General features: G+C 53.5%; 1 pseudogene; it reads left to right on the forward strand.

The window, feature by feature from the left end:
- Window positions 1-14,116: 14,116 nt before the first annotated feature.
- Window positions 14,117-20,620, forward strand: LOC133754152 (golgin subfamily A member 2-like; annotated as a pseudogene).
- The last annotated feature ends 3,408 nt before the right edge of the window (window positions 20,621-24,028 follow it).

Raw genomic sequence — 24,028 nt, forward strand, 5'->3', positions numbered from 1 at the left:
AATAGTGCGCCGACTTCCCTTTATAATGTTGCCAGTAGAATTAGGAAAAAATGCATGGTATGATAATTCTGCTTTGCAAGTACTTGATATGTTATCTGAATTGTTAAGGCCAAAAAGATTTGTTGCTTCATTGATACTAGGAATAACTGCTTTAATTTATATTGTTACTACATTTGCTGTGGCTACTACTGCATTAGAGAACGGAATTCAGACTGCTCATTATGTAAATACATTAAACAGGAATATTACAATGGCTTTATTAAGACAAGAAGCAATTGATCAAAAATTGGAAGCTAAAATCAATGTGTTAGAGGAAGTGGTCCTCGCTTTAGGACAAGATATTGCTAACTTGCAAACAATGTTTTCTGCATGCTGTCATAGTAGTTTTAAATCAGTTTGTGTAACACCATTGTTGTATAATACTTCACAACCTTGGGAGAAAGTGAAAGCACATGTGCAGGGCGTGTGGCATGATAATATTACACATGACCTACATGCTTTGCAAAAGGAAATAGCGGTAGCAAGCCAGTCTAGATTGCAACTAGGGGATTTGAATGAATTAGCAGAAAGTATAGGATCGGGAATAAAAGCTCTAAATCCTATCAATTGGAAAAACTACTTAATTTATATAGGAGTTTTAGCTGCAATAGTATTGGTGGTGATTTTATTGTTTCCTGGAGTGTTTAAATGTATACTCACTTCATTGCTGGATGTGCAGCAGGAAGTTTTCGAGCTTCGTCTTAAAAACAAAGGGGGAACTGTTACGCCCACAGCTGTCCCATCTGCATAGCAAAACTGCTGCCATGTTGGGACCCTCAGGCTGGAGGGGTGGGGTCAGTGCTCCGCGGAGTGAAGCCCCAGGCGGTTCCCATGCAGTCAGCGGTCGTCATGGCCCCTGGCGGCTAGAAAGGCACGAAACTGCCAGCTTGGCTCAGAGAACTTTCCTTGCTGTTGCTTTTGTTTAATTTTAGCAGTGCTTTTTCATTGTGCTATGTGCAGTCAAGTGGGGTACAGGTGGGACACCAGGATTCAATAAACTTTACCTCCGGGAACATATCCTTGTGGGCGCCGCTATTCATCCAGGCTGTGCACAATGCAGCCTGGGCATTGACCTCAAATAACACTCTGGGAACATTGCTCGATCCCACGGAGCAGCTGGAGCTGCTTAGCTTTGATGAAGGAGATGGCATGGCAGAAGCCCACTTGGAGATGTTATTAGGAAATGTGCACGCCCAAAAAGATTCCAAAAGAGAGCAAGAATTAGCAAAGATTCCCAAGAGAATTTTGCCAAAAGGATATGAACAATATCTAATTAGTGGGTGGTGGTGGACTCGTCCTCGGTGGGCCCCGCAAGCGGGAAAATATTTACCCCCTCCAGTTATTATTCAGGTAGCAAATTAGTGCGTGTGAGAGGAGGTTGGGATAAAATGATCAAGAAATTTATAAAAGAAAAATTGTCTTTAAGTTAAGAAATGAACTCTCTATGACCTTTCATAAAAGTGCAAAAACGATTCTCACGGCACATGTAGATTGAAAAACCGAAACCACTATTGTCTCACATGTGAGTTAGAATGTCCTGCTGATTAATGATTGTAATCGTAATTTCTTTTCCTTGAAGCCTGTATTTGCTTTGCCAAGTTCCGTGTAAAAGCGGAATAAAAGCTTATGCTTTGCAGCAAATAAACGCAGCAGCATACTCATACAATTTGGGTGTCTGTCTGTCATTTCCCCCGTCGATTCTTGCTCTCCTGGACACCTTCGCCCTCGTTCTCCCTCGGTCTGCTGACTCCGTGAGAGTTGGTCCGCGGCAATTGCAGCCAGCTGAGGAGTGAACCAGCGGATGGAAGACCTCTCTCTCTCTCTCTCTCTCTCTCTCTTTCTCTCTCTCTCTCTCTTCCTCTCTGTCTCTCAAATAAATAAAATAAATCTTAAAAAACAAAAAAACAAAAAACGGCAGCAGAAGGAGCTCCAGGAGAGTCTGCCTAGGAAAGGCCTCCTTCTTCCCCAGTGAGGCAGTAGGGCTATCGTGCCCATTGCACAGATGAGGAAAATGGAGGCTGATAGCGGTTGGTGGGATCTGAACCCCTGCCCAGCCTGTGCCTTCAGAACGTCTGTTGCCAGGAGGCACTCCAAGCATCACTGGAACTGTCAAGGTGACCGATCAAACCTGGGGTAACTTCAGCATGTGGAGTTTCAACATCAATTCTCACAGCACTGGGTTATAACCAACAGAAGCAAACTGGAACCCGGGAGTCCATGGAAGGAACGGATGCAGGGAAGGGGAGGGTCTCCTTGTGGGGTTGGGGGTGGGATCTGCCCGTTGGCGACTTTTAAAGGGCAAGTGGGACCAGAACAGCACAGACAGCCACTGGTTTCTGCTGCTTCCTGCCTGGATATTTCCTAAAACGATGATGCGACAGCACACCCATGTAACCACCCTGCAGGAGCCGGCCCACACGTCGTCCTAAAGCAGGCGCTGTGCTGTGGGCGACCCCTCAGCCTGACTGCAGGCGCAGGACCCACGGTGGGCGGGGCCGAACCCTGAGCAGGCAGCCGGGGGCGGGGCCAAAGCAGGAGAGGGAGGGGCGGTGGGCGGGGCCGGGCCTCCGCTCCTCAGTGCCCGGGGCCCTGGAGGCACCTGCAACTTGCCGGTGCTCTGAGCTCACAGTGGGTTCGCTGGAACGCACGCCCGTCAAGGAGCGCCTGCACTTCATTCAGGCAAACGTCATCAAAACTCAAACTTCACTGGTGGGAGTCTGGCGTGGAAAGGCGGGCCGGTAATCCCAGAGACCTCGCCCAAGAGGGTGACCCAGGGGGAAAGCCACCGCCCCAAGTGAGCAAAGTGAACTCGAGCAGGGACGGGAGAACCAGCAATCGTGTGCATCCGTTCCATGGTGTCCCCACCCCAAGCGACCATCCTGGACCCCCGAATGTAGGGACCGCGTGGAGGGGTCGGGCGGCCTGTGACCGCAATGCTGGGGGCGCACAGCTCTGTGGAAGACACAGCGGCTGTTGCAGAACACAGAGGGGCTCTGCAGCAGGGACGAGAGCCCAGGCTCTCAGGGGTGATGCTGCGGGTGCTGGGTGGAGCACGAGTGTGCTCTGTGGACCAGGGAGCTACAAGGCACTGGCACGAACTGCAATGTGGGTGCCTGTGGCAGTGTGGCCTGTTCTTGTTCCTGGAAACACGCCGAGACCTGGCTCCCCTTCCTCAGGCAGGTGTGGGTGCAGCCCTGGCACAGCCCCCCCCACTCCCAGAGTCAGCCCCAAGGTCAGCGGCCATAGATACCTTGGGGAAGGCCTAGAAGGGCTCCACAGACCGGGGCTGGAGTCGCTTCTGCTGGGCCACCAGCAAGGCCAAGCTCACTGCCCATGTTGGGAGGGGAGGCCACTGCTATGACCCACACTTGGTTCCAAGGCAGGGCTGACCTGTGCCCTGGCCCCAGGGTCTCAGGCCTCTGAATCCTTGTCTCCCCAGGCCAGGCCTTGCAGCGACGGCGCCCCCTTGTGTCCAGAGATAGAAGTGCAGCTCATCACCCCACCCTCACCCCAGAATTCCTCCTCGTTCCACCACCCCGTTCATTTCATCTTCGTTTTATTCTTGCATTTGCTCACTTGTTCTTTCAGGCACTCGCTGCATATGGGGTACCGACCTGACCCTTGGAAGCCCAAGGACTGGTTGCTCCCAAGCTTTAGCCGCCAGGACCGCTCAGTCCAGTGGAGGAACAAGGTAGGTCCTGTGCTTCCTGGAGGAAAGGCATCACAGATTATCAAAGAAGGCTTCCAGGAGAAGGAGACCGTTTGGGGCTCCTTTCAGCTTTCTGATGCTGCCAGCCTTCAGTTCCCCAAAGCTCTGCCTGTCTGCCCTGTGGCTGGGGCACCACCATCCTCTTCTTCATAACCAAGCCATGACCATGGTGATGGCATCGGCCCATTGTTGGGGGCGGAGTCCTGACGGCCCAGTCACCTCTGAGGGTCCACCCCAAGCACCATCACGACAAACTACAGTCTTGGAGGGACGTTCTATCTCCCTCTGTGGGATACTGCAGCACTCAGGTGTTGGGATGTCCCCTAACAGTGAAGTCCCACTGCTCAGCCCTCGGGGATGCTCAGTGGACATGTGCTGCCTGCAGGACACAGCCTCCCATGTCAGCTCCTCTGTGGGTCCAAAGGCACCGTGACTCTCATCCCCCACACTCATCGACCTTTGGCTGGAATCTGCCCATGTCACTCCCAGGGACACACTGGGAGTGGACCTCTTCCTGGAGCCATGATGGGCCAGATGTGGCTCCTCCCATGGCTCCTCAGGGGGGTCCACCCAGTGGCCAGTGCAGCCTCAGAGGGCTGAGCCCCTGCAGTGCCCCAGGTGCCCCAGACCCAATGCCCGGGCCTGGCCTCCCTCCTGCTCCCCCCACAACCCCGAGCACACCCCTCCTCCTCTCTGTTCTTCCCCTGGAACCTCCAGCTGGTTCTGCTCCATCAGAAATCCTCAGGTGACCACCACCTCCTGGGCACCCTTGCCCAACCCCATCCCCCTATCTAGGGTTCTGAACAGGCCCCGCCCTGTCCCCCTCCCTAGGGTTCTGAGCAGGCCCCGCCCCCTCCCCCTCCCTAGGGTTCTGAGCAGGCCCTGCACTCTGGCCCTCTCCCTAGGGTTCTGAGCAGACCCTGCACCCTGGCCCACTGCCGTGCTTGCTGCTGCACAGACTGGATGTCCTGCAGGCACACGCGGTCCCCACGTCCAGACACTGCCTGGTCCATGCCAGTGTCCCACAAGTCCTGGGGCCTGAACACCCTGGGCACAGGAGCTCAGCAAACACTCGACCTTCCCCACCTGCCCCTCACCCTTCTCCTTTTTGCCACTCTCACAGCCGGGGACTCTGCCAGGGCTGGGGTCCTGCAATGCAGTCATCTTTCCACCCACACTTCTGCTCAGGCCTCATCTACTCAGCAGTGTGGGCACCGCCGTTACCATGACGACCACTGTGTGATGGACATGATGAGCCTGTCCATCAGCACTGCCAGGCTATGAGTCCCCCAGCATCCCGAGGTCTTGCTCATGTCCTGGTTAGAGGTGGGGGACAGAAGCAGGGCCAGAGCAGTGCCTTGTCCAGGCTCCCTCAGCTCCAAAGCCCAGCCTCAGAGTGTGCAGGTGGCATCAACAGGCATGATGAGCACACATCTGGGACTCAGTGGGTCTGGTTGGGGCCTGCGAATCTGCATTTCTGACACATTCCTAGGTGAGGCAGCTGCTGCTGGCCCTGCACCACAAGAACCATGAATTGTGCCACAAACCCGTGGGCAGCCCAGACATCTGTCTGCAGTTCCTGGTGGCCCCTGATCTGCCACAGCCTTGGAGTTGGCAGTCCAGAGCCTCGTGGGGAAGTTGGCCAGTCCCAGCAGTGTTGTGGTTCAGGTTGGGCTGGGTGGTCCACTCAGCAAGCTCCCTTGAAGCCAGCTCCCAATGTCCTGTGTGAATCTGACTCCACCCTCACCAAGTTGATTATCTGACCTTGAAGACTCCACATGAGGTCTCAGCTCATGAAGCCAATGCAAGTGATAAATATAGGGCCTGGGCCCATTCCCCCATGGTCTCTTGTTGCTTTTTTTAATAACCATGGACGAGTCTTGGGAGGCAATTATGAAATTAGGACAGTCTTTTTTTAAAATTTTTTTTCTGAAACAACTTAGTTTCCAACTCCGAAAACTTGGGGGCCGGTCTGGGAGGGTTCTGCCACAGCTCCCCAGGCATGAGTCCTGCTTGGAACCTGCAGCTCTGCTCCTAAACACAGACCCAGCCACTTCCTGCTCCCATCCCTGCCATCCCTCACCCTCCACTGGTGTCCTCACCGCACCTGTCATCCTCGGACTCGAACCAGGCTGTGGCATTGGGAGTCCTCGGCCTTCATCCCTTCTCCCTATGTGTGCTCAGCCTCTGGGGAGTCTGAGCCCACTGGCCGGGCCTAGGGATCCTGGGGGAACCAGGGGGCTACTGGGGCCAGAGTTCTGGAAGCTCATAGGCCAGGCAGCAGCAGGCCAGGCCTCATGGGGACACTCTTGGGGCCCAGGGCCTAGAGGTCCGCTGTCTGACTTCTCTGCCTTCCTGGCAATTTCCTGAGTTGGGGCCCAACCTGGCCGAGGCACGATGTGTCCACTTAAGATCAGATGACACAGAGCTGTCACAGGCTCCAGCCCAGGCCAGTGGCAGGCACAGGGTGGGCAGAAGGGGCCTCAGAATGTGTACCCTGATCATTTGCCTTCTCCCCTCCCATGCAGGGGGAAGCAGGACTTCCTGTGAGGCCAGCCTGGGCCAGCCCAGCCAGCTCTTCCCCTTGCTCCATCGGCTCCCCACTGCATGTCCTGCAGGGCGGCCTTAGCACAGCACTGCCTGCCCCTGATTCAGATCCTCAGACGATGGCCTTCTACCCCCGCCCCCGACACAAGTGCAAATCCTGGGTCTGGGCTGCCCAGACTGTGACCCTGGCCCAGACACCTGCCTGGGCCTCAGCTTCCTCACCACCAGAGTGCAGGATGCAGGTGTGATGGTGATGGTGGTGGGTTAAATGAAGTGTGGCTGTGTGATGTCTGCTGGTGGGCATGTGTCATTGGGGATGTCTTAGATATTCCCCTAGGGGTGACACTTCCTGTGTGTCTATCAAATCCCTCTTACGAAAATGAAAAGGGCAGGAAAGCTCGGACAGGTCTGGCTGTTGTCCACCACTGAGTCCCCAGTGAGGGTGTGACAGCTGGAGTGACTCACAGCAGCAAAGGTGCCATGTGGGAACCAGGCACCCAGAGAAGATGCTGAGTGTGAAGACAGGTGGCCCGGGACACCACGAGGCATCACAGCTGAGTTACACATGGCCATAACTGCAATGAGATCTCTCAAGGTCTCTTCACATCTGCATTCCGTCCACTCTATAGGCGAGGAAGCTGACACCCAGGGAGGGGAGGCCACTGGTCAGGAGTGATGGGTGGGGCAGCCTGAGGCAGAGGCCTGGATCTGCACCCAAGTCCCCTACTCCCTGTGCCCACTCCCCATGCCAGCCAATCAGCACAGACCCCAGAGCTCCAGGCCTTCCCGGAGGACCACGCACTTTCGGCTGGTCCTGCCAAGGCAGCTGCAGGTAGGACGAGATTCAACAAGTCTGCAGCAGGCTGATTTTCAAGTGCAGCCTGCTAATGGCATTAGGAGTACCCACGTGGCCCTCAGCAGGACAAGCTCCCCACCACACGCTCTTGGATTTTAAGAGAAGAAAAATGGGGGAGAGGGCAGAAAAACCCACCAGGAACAGAGCAAGGCGACTTCTGCTCCCGCCCCCACCGCCTCCCTCTCCCTCTCTCTGAAGCAGTTCCACTGTCACCACCCTTCTCTCCTTCCCAGGGTCCTCATCCCTGCCTTTCAACTGTTAAAACTCCCTGGGCTGTGGCTCAGCAGGTCAAGCCCACCCCTGCATCACAGATGCAGTTCCAGTCCTGGCTGCTCCACTTCTACCCAGCTCCCCTGGGAAAGCACTGGAAGTTGGTCCAGGTTTTGAGCCCCTGCACCCATGTGGGAGACCCAGATGAAGCTCTGGCTGTTGGCTTTGACCTGGCCCAGGCCCAGATGTTGTGGCCATTTGGGTAATGAACCAATGGATGGAAAATTCTCTCTCTCTAACTCTGTCTTTCAAATAAATATAATAACTCTTAAACTAAAACGTCCTAATCAATGGATCAAAAAAGCATTATGGGTGATGAGGTTTGCTGGTGGGAGGATGGGAGAAGCTGCTGGACAGAGGCAGGGTAAGGTTCCCTAGGCTCCAGGTAAGGGACAGACAGGGCTCCTACTTGAGCCCCACTGCCATCCCCTGGAAGGGGTCTAATTTCTCCTGTGTGGAGGACCCTGCACCTCAGAGGGACCTGCTCCTAAGGCTCACATCTCAGAGCAGCAGAAGCACGGCCTACACTCTGTCCCTGTGACTCTCTATGAGGAGTTCATCTGGTGCTTTCTGACCTCTGGGGGAGGCCAGCATGTGGGCGGCAGTGAGAGGGCAGGGGAGATTGACCAGGCTCCAGGGGGCCACAGCTGGGGCCACACTGGACCATCCTATCCAGACTCCTAGCTCAGGCAGGGCCAGTCCTGGCTGGGGGACTGCTGCACCATCACGCTTCCCCCAGAAGGATCAGGAAAAGGGGGAATGTGGGGTCTTCAGGGACACTGCCTCGAGCGACTGTGTGACTTTAAGTGACCCTGAGTGAAGTCCATCTCTCTGGACCTCCTTCCTCACCTGTAGAATGGGTCCATGCTTTGGCCAAGCTTATCCCAGGCATGCATGCAACCTGTGAGCCATGGAGGTGCTGTGTGCTGTGTGAGGGTCGCTCTCTGAATGGTTTCTATAGGGCAAGCTGCTGGCCAAGGGCTCAGTCCCTGAAATGTGCGACTTTGCAAGCAGAGATAAGACGGCAGGAGGGGGCAGGTTTATTCTCCCAACAGGAGTCCCCAGTCCCTCACCACTAACATGGAGAATACACCAGTATGCTCCCCAGCATGGGAAGCATCTGCCCCCATTTAACCAGGGGTGGGGAGGGGAAGTAAGGTCAGCTGGCCTAGCACTCCTCAGCTCTGGAGCCACAGAGCCTGGGTGTAGCAGGCCCCCAGCCTTCAGGGTCCAAGACAGGACTGGAAGCTCCAGGTAAACTCCATGAAGTGGCCCTGGGGCCCAGCTGCTCAGGAGCAGAGGCCTCATTTGCAAAACCAAAGAGCTTCCTGAGGGGAGTGAACTGAAGAAAAGGAGAAGTCCCAGCTCAATTTGAGGACTATTTTTGGCTGAACTCAGATGAAAAGACAAAAAGGCAGGCACTGGGAACCTGGGAGAGACAAAACTGGGAGGCAGCTGTCCCGAGCACCCAGTACCCCGGGAGACATGATTGTTCACAGAATAATTAGACGCTGTCCCATGGGTACTTGGGGCTAAAAATGAAGGAGGCAGAAAGTGAAAGCTGCCAAAGATCTCAGGCTGCTCTCAATAACTTTTTCCTTTGCAGGTTTGAAGACCCAGGGAATTATTTTGCAAAAGAACAATGAAGCGGCTGGCATGGCACAGCTACTCTGGGTTCTAGTCCCAATTGGGGTGCAGGATTCTGTCCTGGTTGTTCCTCTTCCAGTCCAGCTCTCTGCTGTGGCCCAGGAAGGCAGTGGAGGATGGCCCAAGAGCTTTGGCCCTGCACCCACATGGGAGACTGAAGGACCCTAATCCCCGCTGGGTCCTTTAGATCACGACCCCAGACTCAAAAATCCTCAGACCAGATGATGCAAATGCAAGAGGCAACTTTATTTATATTTTGCACAAAAGGGACCCCTCCCTCCTGAGAGAGTGAGGTACTGGACGACGGTTACAGGCAGTATTTAAAGGCAAAATCCACAAAATTATCTTAAGCAAGTGAATACAGAGAGGAAGGGGGTTTTGGTTACAGTAATTTCACTTATCTTAGCATACAGCATTCCTGCTTATCTCAGTACACATCAGGTTTACTTATCTTAACCATTGCACAAGGGGGTTTCCAAACTGCTATTCCCTGTTATCTGCTAAGTTGCAGTTTCCCAGAAACTGACCTTCCTTGAAACTTTCAGCAGGTTAAACTCTGGTAAATTTTTACAATTTTCCAAAGTCCTTCATTCCCCCTTTCTTGTTTTTGTACAAATTTTAATCCTAAAATTTACAGGCTATATTCCACGGTTTTTAGCGCTCTGAGCCTGAACAGTTGAAAGGCGTTCATGAACAAACCACATCAGCTTATTAAAAATACAAGGACCCACAGATAGTGTAACAAGCAAACCAGCAATGGGGCCTAGAAGTGGTAGCAAGTAAGGAAGCAGTCCATTGAATCCTGTCCACAGGGGGTTTTTAGCCATGGCACAGCGATGCTCCAGATCTTCGCGAACTATGCTGGACTTGTTAGCATAAAAACAGCGCTTTTCCTACAAAGCCAAACAAATATCTCCTTGTGCAAGGCAAGCAAGTCTAAGCCCCTACAGTTTTGTAAGACCACTTCTGCTAGGGAATCGATTTGATCTTGGAGGTCATGAAGGGTGGAGGATAGGGAATGTACATTATTAATAAGTTGTTGGGACAAATTTCTATAGCTTTGGACCTCAACTCCTAGTCCTGCAGATCCTGTAACCATAGCTGTAGAAATTCCCAATGTAGCCAATATAGGAATGAATTGTACAGCTCGTTTTTGTCTTCCTGCAATACAATCGAAGGAAGGAATCAGGACAGGATATCTCCACTAATAATGTCTACATTGGGCAGAAGCATAGCATATGCATAGCTACCAGTCCAATTTGCCGGTAAAATGGTATAGGCCATATTAATGTTAAAGGAATCATTTTTAGGTCATTGGAACAGGAAGGACAGGGAAAAGGCTGTACGGGAGGGCAATTAACAGAGCTATTAAACCCAAGGGTATCATTAAGCGGCAGGAAAAAAGCAAGGGGGGGTGGTCCCTGGTGTAAGCAGAGCCAGCAGTTTTCTGCAATGCCTGGGGCAGAGAGATTACATCCAAATCTGCATCCCCTCTGGAATGAGCTTTAGCCAGGGGATGGTATTGAAGGGAAGGGTAAAGGCTCTCAAATAACAGCAAAACAGATTCTAATTAAACTATTATAGTTGTTTTTAAGTATTACACAGTTTTTTTTAAAAAAGAGTCTTATCTTTAAGGGGTTTGTGTGCATTGCAATTTCCACGTTTCCGGTTGTCTCGGGGTCTGATCCTCCATTGGGGACTCTGGAGTTGCCCTCTTGATGTGTGCGGCGTGCACCCAGGCAGCTATGCTGTCCACCTTGACCACTGTGAGAGTTGTTAAAAGTACGGTGAAGGGTCCTTTCCAGCGAGGTTCGAGGCTTTTCACCTGATGTCTCGTCACGTAGACCTGGTCCCGGATCTGGAAGGTGTGTGGAGTTCCCATGTTCTGGGGCTGATAGACTGCTGCTAGTGGCTTCCAGACATACTCCTGGACTAGCTGCAAAATGCGCAGCTTCATCTGCAAGCCAGGGGAGGTAGCATAGGAATCAATGCTGGGACCCAACAGATCGGCAATGGGTGGGGGCCCCTCTATACACTATACAGGATCTCATAGGGCATCAAGCCAAAGGCTGAGGGGGTGTTTCGAACCCGGAACAGCACCATAGGTAACAATTTGACCCAGTCTCTAGTGTCAGTCTCCATGACCAGTTTTGTTAAAGTTTCCTTAAGAGTTTTATTTATTCTTTCTACCTGACCCGAGCTCTGTGGTCAATAAGCACAATGTAACTTTTACTGTATTCCCAACACTGTACCACCATCTGACTTACCCTATAAACACAATGCAACTTTCTATTTCCAACACCTGTGCCACCATCTGACTTACCCTATAAACACAATGCAACTTTCTATTTCCAACACCTGTGCCACCATCTGACTTACCCTATAAACACAATGCAACTTTCTATTTCCAACACCTGTGCCACCATCTGACTTACCCGGGACATGAAAGCCGGCCCATTGTCTGACCCCAGTACCTTTGGTAGTCCAAATCAGGGGAATATTTCTTTTAGGATTTTCTTGACTACTACCAGCACGATTTCTTTCTTGGTCAGGAAGGCTTTTGTCCATCCTGAGAAGGTGTCTACAAATACTAGAAGATATTTAACTCCATACCTGCCGGGGCAAATCTCTGTAAAATTTACCTCCCAGTTTACGCCAGGTCGTGCCCCTCTGATCCTGGGCCCCTCTGGGGGTTTGAGGTGCTTGGGGTTTACTTTAGCACAGGGTACACAAGACCTAGTAATTTGTCGAAGGAGAGTGTCCAGTCCAATGATGAAATACCCTTGTCTATCTTGCATTAGGAGAGTCCTTTACGGCCAATAGTTGGCTAGTCAAGGCTGCCTCTTTAGCCACTTTGTCTGTGAGCCGATTGCCCTCCTCCACGGGACCCCTCCTTTCTGATGCCCCAAGCAGTGGATGATACTAGGTTCTCGCAGCAGGTGCAGGGCCTCTAGGAGGTTTAAAATTTCCTGTTTGTTTTTAATGTCCTTTCCCATGGAGGTCAGGAGCCCCCTTTGCCTATAGATTTCCCCATGGACATGGGCAGTGACAAAAGCATACCTGCTATCCGTGTAGATGTTCACCCACTTTCCCTTGGCTGCGCAGAGTGCTTGGGTCAGAGCAATCAGCTCTGCCTGCTGAGCGGGGGTTCCAGGGGCAGGGCAGAAGCCCAGACTACTGACCTTGTTCAGTCGTCCACCACTGCTGCCCCGGCTCTCCTCTCGCCGTCTTTCAGGAGGTTGCTCCCATCGGTATACCAGGTATGGTCCGCATTTGGCAGGGGAATGTCGGTCAGGTCGGCTCGAGTCCCGTGGATTTCAGCAAGGACTTGATGGCAGTCGTGCACCGCTGGATCCCCTTCCTAGTCTTCATTCTCCAGAGATAGTACAGGAATGGATCTCGGACGAGCTTGTTTCTTCGGACACTCTTTTGCCCAGCGCGCATTGTTCTCAGTCAAGATGGGGCCTTTGCTGGTCTCCCGGGTCCCTTCCTGACCTGGTCCTCCCTTGCTCTGCTTTGGAAACTATGGTGGCCAGGATCCTAGTCAGTTCCTTCCCTCTACACTTTTCCCTCCATTTTTCCTTTTGATCCTGCTCCTGCCTTAGCCTGTCTTCCCTTTCCTCGGGCGTTTCTTGCTTGTTGAAAATCTTTTCTGCTTCCTTCACTAAATCAGGCAATGTATACCCCTGAAGCCCCTCCAGCCATGAAGGCACACCCAGATGTCAGGGGCCGACTGTCCAATAAAGGACATGATGACCTCGGCTTGCTGGTCCAGGGCCAGAGGGTCGAAGGGGGTGTACATCCTTTACCCTTCCATCAGTCTTTCTAAAAATCCTGCTGGGGTTTCCTTGCTTTCCTGCACAATGGCCCTAACCTTTTGCCAGATTTGTGGGGCGCCTCCCCGCTCGCCTCAAACCGGTCAGGAGAATCTGGCGGTAGAGTCTGAGTCTTTCCCTTCCTGCCACGGTGTTAAAGTCCCAGTCGGGCCTAGTCAAGGGGAAAGCCTCATCTATCTCATTTGGAAGCTGCATGGGTCGCCCGTCATTTCCTGGCACGTTTTTACGGGCTTCCAAATAAACCCTCTGCCTTTCTTCAGTGGTTAGTAAAGTCTGCAAGAGCTGCTGGCAATTATCCCAGGTAGGCTGATGTGTTAGTAAAATAGACTCTATGAGTCCGGTCAGGGCTTGTGGATCCTATGAAAAAGACAGGTTATATGTTTTCCAGTTATACAGGTCAGAGGCGGAAAACAGCCAATATTGCATCTGTCCAGCTACCATCCTCAGGGGAAAAGCCTGGGAAGACCATTTCCCACCACCTCCCTCCCCTCTTTTCCTACACAACCACAATCAGCTACTTGGGGGTGATGAGAATGGGTCAGCAGGAGTGGGAGTTGTTCTCTCCTCAGACTCCGTGGTAGCATCAGACGGCGGGTGCCTCACTGCTTGACGTCCATAGGGAGGAGGAGGGTCCAGCATCAGGAGGTGCCCCTGGCTGTCCAGCAGCATGGTGGGGGGGCTCCGAGGCTTCTGTTCTCTCAGCTCCTGTAAGGGATACAAGGTAGAGACTGCAGGAAAAGTAGGGGGTGGCGCTGACACAGGGCTGGGACAGGAGACATCGGGACAACCAAAGGAGGGGGCAGCAATTTATGTCCTTCTTGTCCGGCAAGAAGGGTAAAGCCCAAGAGGGCGGCTCCGATATCAGGTCCCCCCATACTGTAATGTAGGGGACCTGATGCGGGTGTTCTTCTTGACCAGGTTTGCAGATTCAGTCTTTTACCTGCAGGATGAGACTATGGGAAAAAGACTCATTAGAAGGTCATCCTACATTGAAAGTAGGCCACTCCGAGGAACACAGTGTCACCCACTTTCACCTCCTCACTTCCACAGAATAGTTATAAGCCTGTTCCTGCACCTCCTTCCAACGTCCTAGAGTCAAACTTAGGGGGTGGTTAATTTCTGTCCCATAGTCTCAAAAGGAAAAAGTCAGGGAAGAGAAAATAAAAACACAGACACACAAAGAACAAACGACACGACACGTACAATCACGGCATGACAAAACAGAAAACTCAAATATTCAGACAGGAGCAGTGTGATAGCCAGGCTCTCCCTGGGAGTGACCCCTCTGGCCAGGCTCTCCCTCCCCCTCCGTACCACCACAGGGGCGTTCCCCAGGGTGGGGACTGGGGGCCAGAAGGCACGTCTGCCTCCTCACAGGTCACTTTTACCAAAACACTCGAGCTTTCAGAGTAACAGATGGGAGCGGCCGTCCGGCCAGGCTCTCCCTGGGAGTGGCCCCTATGGCCAGGCTCTCCCTGGGAGCAGCCATCAGGCCAGGCTCTCCTGGAGAAAAGTACACATACACATACACACAACAGAAAATAGGCGCCTGGCTCACCGATCCTCCGACGGGTCCTGGAGTGCAGAAGTTCTGGAGCCGATCTCGGTGGGACCTCCAAATGAAAGACCCAAAGCTGGCGGGGTCCTTGGTAGCACCCTGGGGACCCAGAAATTCAGACTCCGGACACAGGCGATGCAAACAGCAAGAGGCGGTTTATTTACGTTTTGCGCAAAACAGACCCCTCCCTCCTGAGAGAGTGAGGTACTGGACGAGGGTTACAGGCAGTATTTAAAGGCAAAATCCACAAAATTATCTTAAGCAACTGAATACAGAGAGGAAGGGGGTTTTGGTTACAGTAATTTCACTTATCTTAGCATACAGCATTCCTGCTTATCTCAGTACACATCAGGTTTACTTATCTTAACCATTGCACAAGGGGGTTTCCAAACTGCTATTCCCTGTTATCTGCTAAGTTGCAGTTTCCCAGAAACTGACCTTTCTTGCTAACTGACCTTTCTTGAAACTTCCTAGTTTTTTAGCAGGTAAATTTTCAGAAGTCCTTCATTGGTCACCAAAGTAGTCATCTCTGTTTGCTCATTCCTCTTGCTGCCACCTCTCACCATAGTGTTACTGGAAAAATTGTAGGGTTCTTGTCTTCACGCAAGAAAGAATTCAGGAGTGAGTCAGAGAGTAGTGGGAGGTAAAAGTAGCAAAGTTTATTAGGGTAGGGACATTCGTAAAATCGGATGGGCACCTCTCCAGACAGGACCTGAGAGAGAGTGCCCAGTCTATATTTAGGCTGGGGTTTTTAAAGAAGTAGGTCTTTGTCTTCACATGCTTCCACCTTGAAAGAAAGACTTAATGGATGTAAATGTTAAGAAGCTTCTTCCTGTGGAAGGTCTGAAACAAAGGACTTTATGGATGCAAATGTTATCAGACCTGAGGAAGGGAGCAGGGTGTTTGAGATACAGATACTGGGCTGCACCTGGGAGATTGTGGAAGATTTATCAGGCAGGAAGCAGGAGGGGTGAGGGCCTCCACCTGGCAGGTTATCAGGTAGAAGGGGGCAAGGCAGGCAGGATGCGAAATCTGGGCTTCCTCTGAAACATTGTTAGGATGACTTTGAGATGCAGATGCATATAGATGTCTTCTCTTTAGGCCTGTCACACACACATAAGCTCATTACTGACTTCCTACCTAACAATAGCAAAAACAATGAGGACCTGAAGCAGCAGAACTCTGAGTTCCAAGAGAGGCTTTGAGTCCTCGTGATAGAGAAGACCCTGCAGCTGGGGATGGAGGAGCTGCAGAAGAAGCTAGAAATGTCTCAGCTGCTGCTGCAACAAGTAAGAGGCTGCAGCCCATGAAACCCTAGCCCTAGCCTGCTGGGGCCACCATCCCCAGGGACTATCAGGGAGGGCCTCAGCCAAGAGCTGGAAATTCTGAATCCTTAATCTGTCCCTGCCATAGTCGTCCCAAAATTGCTAGAATTCAGCACAGAGAGCCCCTGCCTAGACCTACAAAATCAGAATCGCAGTGATACAGCTTTTCAAAAAATTTTATTTAAGCATCTCAGTTTACATTAGAAAGGCAAAGTCAGACAGAGATGGAGGGAGATCTTCCATCCACTAGTTCATCTCCCAAATGCCTGCAACAGCCAGGGCTGGGTCAGGTGGAAGCCAGGAGCTTGAAACTCAATCCAGACCTCCTATGTGGGTGTCAGGAACCCAGGAGGCTGTCACCTGCTGCTTCCTAAGTTGCACAGTAGCAGGAAGCTGGGTGGGAAGTGCAGTAGCCATGACAGGAGCCAGACACTCTGCTATGGCATGCAGGCATGCCTAGTAGCACCTACACACTGCACCACACACACCCCCAAACCATTATTTTATCCATGCCATTGGTACAGCTTCCCCATGAGCCTGTTTGCTTCATCTGGGAGCCCCAGCCAACACTTTACCTTCTCTGTGACCCTGAGTCCCGTGTTGGCTGTGGGAGCTCTCCAGTTCTCAACTTGTCCTCCCCATTCAGTTCTCTAGCGAGTCTGGTGTCTCTGATGGTAAGCAGCAGCTTCAGCAGGTAATGGAGGAGCAGGCCCTGCTGGAGAAACACGTGCAACAGGTGAGGCTTGGCAGGAGGAGGGGGGCTGTGTGAGGACTAGAGCCCCAGGTGACCAGGAGGTAAGGATCCATGACGCTTCCTCCAAACTTCTGCGTCCATTCTTGAAGCATCTGTAGACATAGAGATGACTGTGGATGGACAGGGACCGGTATGCAGAGGGCCTGGAGGAAGAGCGTGCCATGTGGCAAGAGAAGATTCAGCAGATGTCTGCCAAGGTGAGGCAGGCCCCTACAGACAGCTCACTTGATCTTTCTGGGTGTCTGTAAATGGGCACATCAAGTGCACCTGTTGTGGCCTGCAGCCAGAGGTGGCTGCATGTTTGGGTTTTGGGGGCACCGTTGGTAGAGAGGGAGGTGGTGGCCCCTGCTCATGGCTCTTTTCACTGTGCTCTGGGCAGCTCTGCACACTGAGGGAGGAGAAGGAGCATAGCCTGAGTCATGTGCTGGAGCTGGAGACCACCTTGGCCAAGCTCAAGAGCCACATGGGTAAGCAGGGGCGGAGGTGGCCTGGGGGCAGGATGGGTGTCAGTTGCCCCAGCGAGGGGTGTTGTGGCAGAGGGAAGCAGGTCTGCACCAGGGGATGGCAATTCTTGTCATCTCTCTGAGCCTCGGTGACCTCATCTGTAAATAGGGGTGGCGTACCCACTGTCCATCATGTATGGTCAAGCACTCTGTGAAAGTGGCTTGGAAGGGTAATGACCATCTGAATATGGAAAGTTGTTAGCCAAGAAGCCAGCACCAAGGTGGGGACATGCAGTTTGCCTGAGGAGCTAAGGACCAAGGCAGGAGCTTTTTGAAAACCCAGAGGCTGGGGCCCCTGATGGCTGCTTCCCTTCTCAGCTGAGCCTCCTACCCTGGAGTCCCCAGCGCCCCCCACAGGGCCATTGGAGGCAGAACAACAGCTGCAGGCAGAGGCTGAGCAGCTGCAGAAGGAGCTGGAGAGCCTGGCCGGACAGCTGCAGGCCCAGATGCAGGACAATGAAGGCCTGAGTCACCTGAACCAGCAGCAGAAACAGTGGCTGCTGCAGCTGGAGCAGGAGGCAGAGACATGGGGCAACCAGGCCGAGGAGCACAAGCAGATCCTGGCACACATGCAGAGCAACCTCTTGACCATCAGCTGTGTGCTCCTGAAGAACCGGGAGCTCAAGGAGCAGCTGGCCAAGCTGCAGGATGGCTTTGTGAGACTGGTGTGTTCAGCCTCCCTGGGCAAGGCCTTTTGGTACAAAACACTTCCCTCTGGGCCTTCATTTCCCCCCCCTTTCAAAGGGGATGGTGTAGACCTAGGAAGGCTCCCTGTGAGCCAGGACCCTGCCAAATGTCTGTCGGAGGGGAGGGGCTGAGTTTCCAGCCCTCCTGACACTGGGAGGTGGGCACCCAGTTCTGGGATCCGGATTCAACAGCTTTGGGTGGCAGCGGATTGCTTCTCTCTGCAGAGCAATGACAACATGGAGCTCACCAGCTCATTGCAGGCAGAGAAGCACGTCAAGAACAAGCTGGCCAAGAAACTTGGCTAGCTGCAGGAGAAGCTGTGAGGGCTGAAGGAAGTGGTAATGCTCAGCCTGACTGCAAAGGACTGGGCCATGGGTACAAGTCTCTGGGAAGAGCAGTGCTAGGCCCAGAAGGGAGGCTTCTCCAGTCTGGAGTGACAGGTGACCTTCATGTTGACTGTCCTGTGTCTCTTAGAGCTGGTAGCCCTGGGATCCTCCTGGGTCTGGACATCATTGTCCCAGGAGAGGCATGTCACTCAGCTCAACTGGTCATTACACAAAGGCTACCCTTTGATAATCCTCAGATTCCTGACAAAGGAACTTAGCAGTTTTCCCTTTATACAGGTATTGAAGATTAGCTGAGATTGTGCATGTAAAGTATTAGACATGAGTTTGCCCTAAAGATGATGCATTCCCTCTAGCGTGTTGCCTCAAGTTAAAGTGATGGGAAAGAAGGGGATGAGGTGTGAGGCTGGGTGCAGGAGACATGGGTCTGTGCCACCCCCTGCAACCAATGTAATCAGTTAGCAAACCCACACCTGCCCTCATGCTCCTCCCACCCCCCTTGTGTCTCCCTGCAGATGGAGCTGAAGAGCCAGGAGGCTCAGAGTCTGCAACAGCAGTGTGACCAGTACCTGGTCCACCTCAGCAGTATGAGGCCACCTACCAGCAGCACGTGGCTGCCTACTAACAGCTGAGCTCTGAGAAGGAGGCACTAAACAAGCAGATTCTGCTGCAGATGCAGCTCATGGACCGGCTTCAGTGTGAGGAGGTGCAGGGCAAGGTAGTGGTCCAGGTGGCTCGCCAAGAGCTGCAGGAGACCCAGGAGAGTGGCTGGTGAGCATGGGGTGGGGCCTATGAGTGGGAGGACTTTGTCACCTGTGTGCCTTCTCACTCTTCCTGGCCCCTAGGAGCACCTGGAAGCTGCTGCCCAGCAAAACCAGCAGCTGCAAGCATAGCTGAACCTCCTGGCCCTCCTTGGAGAGGGTGAGTGAGGCTACCACGGGAGAGGACATGGCTGTAGGGGGAGGAGGGGGCCTTGGCAGCACAGCATTGAGTTCAGAGAGACTCTGAGGATGGCTGAGCCCTCTCCTCAGGGCAGTCACTTCCCTGGGTCTCCCAGGGAGGGTGGGCACTGAGGGGAGCCCTGAGCTTTCCTCCCTCCTTCACTGGATCATCTGGGATCCCTCTGGCTGTGCTCTTAGGAGATGGGGAGGAGGAGGAAGAAATTCCTCAGGCCAAATTGCCCGTCCCGGAATACCTGGAGAGCCGTGAGGCCGTGGTAAGCCAGGCTGTGCCCTGTGCCCTCTCCATCCCATCTTTGCCTGCCTCCCTCTGTAATCCATTCTTATACCTTGATCCCCCCCACTTTGATTTTTCTTGTCCTCACACCTAACCTGGGAGCCAGTGGTCAGATACCAATCCACCCAGGAACAGCAGGTGCACCTGCACACACGAACTCATTCACCTCTTGCCCTTAGGTGACGTTCTTTACTTTGGCTCTCACCTGAGCCGAGGAAGAGCAGGCCCAACTCTGTAGGCAGCTGAGGGAGCCGAAGGCTCACTTGCCGGTGCCAGGCTCTCCTTGTTGTGCCATCACAGGGGGAGGCTGAGACCTCAGCCTCTGGGACTGGGGGTGACTCTGTGTCTGGGGAGACCCACCAGGCCCTTGAGAGGGACATCGAGAAGCTGCAGGTGAGGGGTTCTCTCCCACCATGGGAAAGGAAGGGTGGGGGTGGGGCCAGTGACTGCTGAGCCCTGATCCCATCATTGTGGCTCCAGATCCGCTTTCTGGAGGTGATGGGGGAGAAAGTAGAGCTCCGAAAGCAGATAGAGGAGCTAGAACATCGCTGCATCCAGCTCTCTGGGGAGATGGACACCATCGGTGAGCCAGGAGCTGAGGGCCCTGGCAGAGGGAGGAGCTGCATGGGGGTCAGGTGTGCCCCACCTCTGAAGTGCTACTCCACCACCCCCTCTTTGCAGTAGAGTACATTGCCTTCTACCAAAACCAGAGGGCAGTGCTGACGGAGCAGCACCAGGAGGAGTATACCAGCTGGCTGGCCCAGGACAGGAGGACGTGAAGGTAGGGGCCCTGGACCCTGCTGCCTCTTGGGGCAGGAGGCGAGGACAAGGGCAGGGGTGCTGAGCACCTCTCCTTCCAAATCAAACTCCTGCAGCTGCAGGGACTGGTGCTGCAGCTTATGGGTGAGCACAGTGAGTGGCAGGGCTGAGTCCTGACTGCCACCCCAGACCATGCTGACCATCCTGCTCCTAGGTCCCCAGCCCTCCAGAATGCTGCTGACCTTCAGGCTGGTGAGGAGAGTGCCCTGGGCACAGGGAGGGCAGACTGGAGCAGAGGAGCTGGCAGCTTGCTCAGAGCCCTCCATCTTTCCAAAGATCTTCACAAGGTGAGCCTCGCTGACACCATGGAGCCTGGGTGAGGAGAGGCTGGGGAGGGTTTGTCCACCCAGAACCTACTGTGCAGCAGGTCATGAAGCTGCTGCAGGAGATCCAGCACCCCCAGGAGCACCCATGCTTGGGCACAAACCCCTGCATCCCCTTCTTCTACTGGGCTGATGAGCATGATGATGTTAAGATCATGATCATTTAACACCAGATGATGTCAGCCTGGAGAGCCCCAACACAATCCTTGCCACTCCACCCCTGCTAGCCACCCTATCCCTTGCCGTTCCTTCCCAGTTCCCTTCCCTCCTTAGATAGAACCCATGATGGGGAGAGAAAGGCCTCTTTAGGCTGCCTCTCTGGAGGACCCCCAGGGGCTCCTGGGGCCTCCTCATTTCCAGCTCCATCCTCAGAGGCCATAACCAACATAGGCAGCATTTGTGTGGCCCCCAGAACAGCCGAGACCAAGGGGTGCTCATCTCCCTGGGCAAGTCAGCCAGGTAGTTTTTATCGCCCCTCTTGGGGCTAACTGTCAGCCTGGCAAGGGCATAATCTGGCTGGGAACATCACGTGGGGGCATCAGCAGGCACAGACATGAGCAGGCAGGAGCCATGACCTGGCAGGGACATCTCCAGTGCAGGACAGCATCAGGTGAGTGTCATTTCCAAGCCACAGGCATCTGTGGGCAAGGCCATCTTCAGCCCAGGGTCATCTTCAGGCCAGGGTCATCTGTGGGTGAGGGCATCTGGGCACAAAAGGCATCTTCAGGCAATGGTCATCACTAGGCAGGGACATCTGGGCAAGGGTCACTCTGGGCCAGTGGCATCAGTGGTTGAGGGTCATCTCTGGTTGGGGGTCACTTCTGGACCAGGGGCATCTTTGGGTGAGGACATCTAGGCAAGGATCATAATGGGCCAGCAGCATCTTTGGGTGAGGTCATCACTGGGCAAGGGTCACTTCCAGGAAAGGAGAATCCGGGTGAGGGTCATCTCTGGGTGAGGGCATCTGGGTGAGGAGGGCATATTCGGGCAAGCATCATTGGGCAAGGGCATCTTCGATGAAGGCATCTCCAGGCCCAGGGAGATTTTGGGCAATAGCATCTGGACAAGGGCATCTTCAGGAAAGGGCAGACTGGGTGAGGTTCACTTCAGGCCACAGGGCATCATGGGTGAGGGCTTTTGGGCAAGGAGGGCATCTGGGTAAGGGTCATCTCTGGGCAGGGGCATCTGGTCAAGGGTCACTTCTGGAGCTGGGGCATTGCTGAGCAAGTGTCACTTCTGAGGTAGGGGCATTTTCACATGAGGTCATTTTCAGGTGAAGGCATCTAGGCGAGAAGAACATCTGGGTGAGAGTCATCTTTGGGCAGGGGCATCGCTGGGCAAGGTCACTTCCAGGCCAGGGGCATCATGGGTAAGGGTCACTCTGGGCCAGGGGCATCTTCGGGCAAGGTAAATTTCAGGCAAGGGCATCAAGGTGAGGAGGGCATCTGGGTGAGGGTCACTGCTGGGCAGGGGCATTGCTGGGCAGGGGTCACTTCTGGGGCAGGGGCATCATGGGCAAGGGTCACTTCTGGGCCAAGGGCATCTTCAGGTAAGGTCATTTTCAGGCGAGGGCATCTGGCTGAGGGTCATTGCTGGCAGGAACACCTGGGCAAGGACATCTTGGGCAATGGTCACTTCTGGACCAGAGGCATCATGGGTAAGGGTATATGGGCGAGGAGGGTATCACAGGGTGAGGGTCCTCTCTGGGTGGGAGCAATCCGGGGTAAGAGGGTATCCTATGGTGAAGGTCATCTCCAGGCAGGGCACCCAGGGCATGAGGACATCATTGGGTGAGGGTCATCTCTGGGCAGAAGTATCTGGGTGAGGGTCATCTTTGGGCAAGGGTCACTTACGGGCCAGGGCATCTCTGGGTGAGGAGGGCATCGGGCATCTTTGGATGAGGATCTTCCTTGGGTGAGGGTCATCTCTGGGCAGAGGTATCTGGGCGAGGGTCATCTCTGGGCAAGGATAGTCCCTTATTCAGAGAGACTCCCAGTCCCCAAATGGCAGGGTGGCCTGGGCAAGCTGAGGCTAACTGGAGGCCAGGTGCTTAGCACAAGTGGCACTCATGGTAGGCCAGGCCTGGGCCAGCTCTTCACTCCATGCCTGTGCCCCCAGGCAGGCCAGCTGGGGCCCTCAAAAGGTCAGCTGGGGCAGTCGATGCAGGGGTGCTTGTTCTCTTACTGAGAGGCACACCAGCCAGGCAGGGCAGTAGGCAGCATTCTGTCAGGCCCTATGACAGTTGGGGCTAACTGTAGGCCTGATGAGGGGAAACAGCTGCTGCCAGTGGGCTTCCCCCACCCCCGCCCCCATGTACATATTGTACTTGTGTAACATTTTGTATATTCTGGGGGTAGGGCTGCCCCCTGTATCATAGCTGAGGCTGGAGCTTGCAAATAAGAAGGAGGTCTTAATTATTTGGAGCTGGGAAACTTATTTATTGATAGTCTATGGCCCAGGAAAGAGGTGGAGACAGGGTTGTGGCACCCTGCTGATGTGGCTCCTGTTATTCTTTTATCTTGAAATAAACAGATTGAGCCATATTGCTTGGCCCCGTGTGGCAGTTTTGTCACAGGGCCCAGGGTCTTCTGTGCTGCAGGTGGGCACTGCACAGGGCAGCAGGGCCTGCCAGCAGCGGGCAGCCTACTGTGCTGTGCTGAGCTTCCAGTGGGATGAAGAGGCATCTTCCAGGCTAGTCTCCTTACACTGCGACTCCAGGGGCACTGCCACAGGGGCTGCAAGGGACAATTCTGCTCTGTGGCACACAGGCTCTGAGCTAATGGTGGAGGGATGCAGGGAATGCCACGTGCCAGCACCCAAGGGTGCTAACTTCCAGCACTAGCCCACCCTAACCTGTCCATGCCTTTAGAGTGCAAGCCTCCAGCTCCACAGCCCGCCTCCAGGCTGAGTTTCTGGTCCTGCCCCCTGGTGGTCAGAGCAGGATTCAGAGGATTGAGAACTAGGAAAACTCCAGACACTTTCCAAGCCATCTAGGAAAGGAAGGGGCCTTTGTCCCCACACCTTGCATAGCACCCTTTCCCACACAGCACCCTGAGGGGGAAACCTTGCAACCTCCCCTCCCCCAGAGCACCACAGAGGACACAAGCCAGCATGGGACACAGTGTTCCTGTTGTGTGGAAACGGGCTTTATTCTCAGCCAAGAGACTGCAGGACTGGTGGTGACAGCCAGGGAATCACACAGCTGCCACTACTGCACACCATGCCAGGCAGGGAGGGGCCAGGGAACAGGGCTGGCTGTCCACAGGCTGGGCAGGACAGGGCGGCTCACAGGAAGTGGCACACACTGCAGTAGTAGGTCAGGTTGGTAGCATCCCTTGTAACTGAGCCACAACTCTGCAAGGACACTATGGTGACTGGTTCCCAACACTAGAGGCAAGGCTGTGTCAGCCATATATATATATATATATATATATATATATATATATATATATATATATATATATATATATATGTATATATATGTATATATATGTATGTGTATATATATATATATATATATATACACATATATATGTATGTGTGGGTATGTGTGTGTATTTATAGATATTTATAGA

Source organism: Lepus europaeus, chromosome Y (genome assembly GCF_033115175.1).
Source record: "Lepus europaeus isolate LE1 chromosome Y, mLepTim1.pri, whole genome shotgun sequence".
NCBI classification, from domain to species: Eukaryota; Metazoa; Chordata; class Mammalia; order Lagomorpha; family Leporidae; genus Lepus; species Lepus europaeus.